General features: G+C 45.2%; 1 protein-coding gene and 1 long non-coding RNA gene across 2 annotated transcripts in view; one reads left to right on the top strand and one right to left on the bottom strand.

Moving 5' to 3' along the window:
- Nucleotides 1-2,587, bottom strand: part of LOC109323776 — a 15,268-nt gene extending 12,681 nt beyond the window's left edge. Inside the window, exons 1-2 of the long non-coding RNA XR_002104757.1 lie at nucleotides 2,477-2,587; nucleotides 1,340-1,424 (exon numbers count right to left, since the gene is read on the bottom strand). This is a non-coding gene — a long non-coding RNA (uncharacterized LOC109323776). The remainder of the gene's footprint in view (nucleotides 1-1,339; nucleotides 1,425-2,476) is intronic.
- A 133-nt stretch (nucleotides 2,588-2,720) lies between these two features.
- The window catches only part of ZCCHC7 (zinc finger CCHC-type containing 7), a 194,856-nt gene continuing 191,576 nt past the window's right edge, over nucleotides 2,721-6,000 (top strand). Inside the window, exon 1 of the mRNA XM_019555084.1 lies at nucleotides 2,721-2,779. The gene's annotated coding sequence lies outside the window, so the exon portion shown is untranslated. The remainder of the gene's footprint in view (nucleotides 2,780-6,000) is intronic.

Raw genomic sequence — 6,000 nt, 5'->3', positions numbered from 1 at the left:
GGTCTGGAACCAACTTTCAAGAGAAGTGGTGCTGGCTTCTACCCTAGGGGTGTTTAAGAGGAGGTTAGATGAACATCTTGCTGGGGTCGTTTAAGCCCAGTACTCTTTCCTGCCATGGCAGGGGGTCGGACTAGATGATCTGCTCAGGTCCCTTCCAACCCTAGAAACTATAAACTATAAACTGCTCCTGAAAACTTCCAAGGATGTAGATTCCACACATTTCTCTAGGTGGCCTGTTCCAATGCTTGGTCACCTTAATAACCAGAAAACTATCCTCTTTATATTTATCCCTCTATATTTGTGCATGCAATTATTTCATCCCAAGTCAGGACTTTGCACTTGTTCTTGCTGAATCTGATCCGAGTGATTGCAGATAATTTTTTCCGGACTATCTGGATCCTAGCTCTGCCCTCCAAAGTGTCTGCAAATCCAGTCTGCAAATTTCGTGCTATCTACAAACTTGTAAGCAAGTACTCAATCCTATCATCCCAAACTTTAATGAAGATGGTAAACAACACTGGACTCAGGACAGACCCCTGGGGAACCCTACTTGATACCTCCTCCCAATTAGACATTGAGCTGTTGAAGACTACTTGGTGAATACAATGATCCAACTGGCTGTTTATGTACCTGGCACTGTTTGTCTTTCCTCAGCTTGTTAATGAGAATGCTATGGAAGACATTGTCAGCATCCTTGCTAAAATCAGGGCATATGACATCCACTGCCCTCCCCCATCCACAGAGCCTGTTATCTTACTGTGAAAAAATCAGGTTGATCAGGCATAACTTGTTCCTGATGAATCCACGCTGGCTGCTCTTAATTGCCTTGTTCTTCTCTAGGTGCTTCCCAACAGGTCAATTGAGGACTTGCTCCATGATCTTTCCAGGTACTGATGTCAGGCTGATTGGTCTATAGTTACCCAGATCCTCCTTCTTCCCTTTCTTAAAGATGCTGGGCACTCTATTTGCCCTTTTCCAGTCATCCAGAACTTCACCCAATCTCCACAAATTCCCAAAAAGGATAGCCAATGGCTCATTACCTCAGCCAATGCCTTCAGTACCCTAGGGCGCATCCCATCCAGCCCCGCCAACTTGAAAGCGTGGAGCTTCTCTAAGTCACTGGTAACCTGTTCTTCTACTACTCTAGGCTGTTTATTCCCTTCCCTATATTTACTGAAAATTGCACTTGCCTTCTGGTATCTGCCCCTATTTGTAAAGACTGAAGTAAAAAAAGGTGTTAAGATACTTCAGCCTTCTCTGCATTGTCTGTGACTAGATGCCTCCCACATTCCACAAGGGACCTGTGGGCTCTCTGGTCTTCCCCTTACTTTTAATATACTTGTAGAATCCTTTTTTATTGCCTTTTTGGCCCTTGCCAGCTGCACTCCACATCGGGTGCGATGGGGCAGTGTCTTCAGAGATGCCTTAAAGAAAATGGCAGCTTAGGAAGGAAGAAAAAAAAAAAGTGCCTCAAGCATGAGCAGATCTAGAATTTTGAAAAGGGGGATGTAGAACCTGAGATATACATCATCACCTAGAAAACAACACCCATTTTTTTCTCAGTTAAAATTAAACTAGAAGATTTACTCATATGCTGAGGGCCTAGGGCTGTAATATTCAAATTAAGATTGAAGTGAAAAGAAATATTGCATCGTTGGAATGAGTTAAAAACAGTCTGCTGGGCTGTGAAATAGAAGCTCCATTACCAGGAGCAGGAACAGACACAGGATGGCAGAACAAAGGGATGGCTTGATTGGTGGAACATCAAGACCATTAAAAAAGAGAGGGCTGTTGGCGGGGTGGGTAGAAGGGATCAAGGACATGACAATGAGCCATGAACTCAGGTGGCTCCCCCAGCGCTGCCTGACTTGAAGTGCTGCAGCCACAGCAGCTGCTTAGTTTGAAACTCTGGCTGGAGCCAGAACTACAGGGGGCACAAGGTCACCCTCAGGGTACTCCCCCTGGCCTCAAGGCAGTGCCTTCTGGGAGCGCAATCAAGCACGCCCTGCTAAGGCAGCTGCTGGCACCAACCAGACACAAGCTAAGAGCCTGCAGCCGCAAGGCGGGCTGGTTTCCACCAGCGCCCCTCAAGTGTCGTGGCCTTGGCATGAGTGTTGCCAGGACTTAAATATGAAATTATTGGAAGCCCAAAATTATCAAATTTGCTGAAAAACGATTGCATGCTGAAATAATGTGCAAATAAATATGCAAAGAAGTCTGTAAAGAACTCTTCTTATTTACCTTATATTGCTGTCTATAAGTCGCCAGTGAGTGAGTGAATGAGAACTGGGGCATCAAAGTTGAAGCACACAAACCCCCTCCCCCAAAAAAACAACAACCCCCAAACAAACAAGAAAAAACACTTCTTTATTTCAAGGTAAGCCCTCATAAGAAAGGGCTGACAGCCAACCCAAACCTCAGTGAAGGCTCCCTGAGAGTGACTTGGGTTTTGCATCTGCCGCATCAACTACCGTACCCTTCGAACGCTTTTTCTATTCCTGTCTGTACATCCTACAAGGGTCGAAGTTATCGCACAAATACGGTAACCGCCCCGCACCTGACAACACCGCGCCCCAGCACGCCCCGCCCCCGCGAGGCTATATTAGGCCCGCAGCAGGCGCAAGGACGTGCACGTCGCCCCTCTGCATGCCGGGAGCTGTAGTTCTGCGCCCCCCCTTACCGCTGCGCGGGCCGGAAGCGCGGGCCGGGTGGGGCGGGGAGGCCAGCGCGTGTTCCGGCCGCGGGGCTTCCTGGTTGGCGCTTCCTGGTGGCACCGGCAGTGAGTACTGGCGGGCGGGCGCGGGGCGCCGCTGGGGTGCGAGAAGGTCCCGGCCGGGCGCGGAGCCGGGCTCCTGCCTGCAGCCCGCGGGCGGCGGGGACGCAGCTGCCCGCCCAGCCAAGCAGCCTTTCCACAGCCCTAAGTGTCTGTCAGACTGCGATGGCCGGGCTGGAGCCCCTCGGGGGTGGCACAGGGGCAGCTGGTGATTTTTTTATTTTTAAACAGTGTGCTTGGTTGTTTTAAGTGCCATGGCTTTAAAAGACCCGGTTTCTGTTTGTTCAAGTAGCCTTGGAGGTGCTGGGAATGGTTTTCCACCTTCAGAATAAACTGTGAATGTGCCAGGAGACAGTAATGTTGCGGAATGAGTGCTCGGCCTTTCCAAAGCCACCTTGTTGTTAGCACAGAAGCAGCCGTGGCGGCAAGTTAGGTTACCCCTGTGGTCAGCCGAGTGGTGTCCTCTGCCTACATGGTACTGGAGGGAAAGGCACTTATCATGCCTTATCTACACAAGCCACTGATGGGATTAATTTATTCCAAACAGCTATTTTGGAATGGCACCCTGTCCGGACGCTGTTATTGTAGAAGAGACATTCCCCAACATCCAAAGTGTTTTAAGTTCATGCTTGCCCTCCCCTACTCCAACATAGTCTGTCTGTGTTGACAGCCCCTCAGTACACCCTGTGTCACTTTCACAAAGGAAGGGTGTTAGTTCTGGTGTGGGATGGCTACAAATTACTTCCATTTAAATAACATATCAGTGTTTTAATTTAAAAATATTTGGTTGATGATTTGTTTGAATTTATAGATGTCTGTCTCAGGTACTAAATTTTGTTATTTTAAATCCCAAAATCGCCTATTCAGTTCAGCAGCTTGAATCAATATTATGACAGCTGCAGGTATGCAGTACCTAACAGGAGTAATTGATGGTATGTGAACTGTATAGTTACCTTAGCCTATTAATTAGGTACATATTAAAATGGAACAAAGACTTTATTAGCCTGGCCTAGAAGGGCTGTTATCCAAATTTTAGTAATTTAATCTGAAATGGAAATCATACAGAATTTGTGCAGTTTCCTTAAGCTACTGTTTTGTTTTGTTTTTACAGTAGCTTTTCTGCTGTTCATGCCTAGAAAACAGCAGATGGCTATCCCCTTCTCTTGTCCATACGCCATAAAAATGCACAGCATAAGTTTGTTTTTTTTCTGTCCTCTTAAATGCAGCCTATAACATTACCAAAGAGAGTAAGTAAAAGCAGGAGGGAAAGGGAAAAATAAAGGAAAAACCTGAGAAGTCTACAAAAGTCCTATCCTCTCAGGGCCTTCTGACTGCTGTAGAGGTGTGCTGCTCTTCTGCCTCCTCAGTCTTCTGTCGGGGCACAAGACTTTCCTTTCTCAAACCTTGTTTTTCACTAAGCCTAATGAGAACAGTAGAGAATAAGTGTCTCTGATCATTCTAAGCACCAGCAGCTGAATAAAATTGACATGTCAGTTTTATTGCTGACAGGCTGATTTTATGTAGTGTGGGACACTATAACTCAAAACGTCTGTCAGTTCTGTAGGTTATTGCTTTGTGAAGCTTTGAGCTATAGCTGACTGCAGAGTTGGGAGGGGACCCTACTTTTATCTGCCACACTTAAAAGACTCTTTCCAACTTCAAAGTATAGCAAGCTCTTTATGGGAAAAAAGCTAAACTTACCTGAGAGGTGCTAGATAAATAAGAGGAAACAGGAAGGTTGGGAACATGGTCTGTAACCACCAGGATGAAATTAAACAAGGACAAATGCAAAGTTCTGCACTTGAGATGAAATAATTGCATGCACAGATACAGACTGGGAATGACTGGCTAGGCTTCTCTGCAGAGCTGAAGGACCTTGGAGGTTACAGTAGACCATAACCTGAATATGAACTTACAGTGTGCTCTTGTTGCAAAAGAAGCCAATAGTATAGCGGATTGTATTAACAGGAGTGTCACTTGTGAATCAGAGGAGGTGATTCTTATACTTTATTTGGCAATAGTGAGGCCTGACCTGGAGTACTGTCTCCAGTGTTATGTCCTGGTCTTCAAGAAGAATGTGAACGGATTATAGAGTCCAACAGAGAGCAACAAAAAGTATTATAACCTTGGGAAGAAATATTTATAAAGAAAGGCTGGAAGTACTAAGGTTACTTAACCTGGAGAAGAGAAGATTGAAGGGGTATTTAGTAACAGTCTGAATACCTGAAGGCTGAAATGGCGATGAGCTTTTCTTTGTGGCTGTAGGGGACTGGACAAGAAGCACAACAGCCTCAAGCTTCAGCAGGGGAAATTTAGGTTGGCAGCTAGAAGGAACTTTCTGGTTATTAGGGTGGTCAAGAATTGGAATGAGTCACCTAGAGAAGGTGTGGAGTCCCCATCCCTAGAAGTTGTCAAGAGTAGGTTGGATATACACTTTACTGGGATGGTTTACTCAGGGATGTTCTTGCCTTGTTCATGTGGCTGACCTGGATGAGGTCTCTTCCAGCCATATTTTTCTGTGCTCCTATAAGGCACCATAGAGAATAGGTTTATAAGTCATGTGGTTTTGTTATATTGGAAACATGGCCTGAAATAAATCAGATGAAATTGAATGAGGACAAGAACAAAGTACCTAATTTCAGAGGGAACAATCGAATGCACAAATACAAGGTGGGGAACAACTGCCCAGGTTGCAGTACTGCAAAAAAGGACCTAGACATTACAGTGGTACACAAACTGAGTGTGATTCACATTGGACAATATAGTACTGTTTCCAAAAAGCATATAGTGTACTGGTATGTATAAACAGGCGTGTCAGTCCTGGAAAGCAATTTCCCCCCCTTATTCACTACTGGGGAGACCTCATCTGGGGTACTGTGTCCAGCTGGGGCACTAGGTTTCAAGAAAGATGTAGGTAGATTAGAAAAAGTTCAGAAGAGAGCGACAAAGCTAGTAAGAAACCTACAAAAATGAAAGACGTGAAAGACTAAACAGTCCCAGTTGTTCCAATCTGGAGGAAAAAAACCTAAAAGGGTATTTGATAATGGTCTGTAAATACGAAAAGGATTATTATAAATCGGATGGTGATCAACTATTCTCAGGTTCTGTGGAGAACAGGACAAGAAATAATGGAAGAGGGGAGATTTAGGTTGGATGTTATGAAGAATTCTGAGGCTAAGCATTAGAACAAATGCCAAGAGAATGTGGAATTTTGTTATTGGTAGTTT

This window comes from Crocodylus porosus, unplaced genomic scaffold (genome assembly GCF_001723895.1).
Source record: "Crocodylus porosus isolate Cpor-Errol unplaced genomic scaffold, CroPor_comp1, whole genome shotgun sequence".
Taxonomy (NCBI): domain Eukaryota; kingdom Metazoa; phylum Chordata; order Crocodylia; family Crocodylidae; genus Crocodylus; species Crocodylus porosus.
Note: the sequence above shows the minus strand (reverse complement) of the source record. Positions and strands in the feature narration are given on the sequence as shown.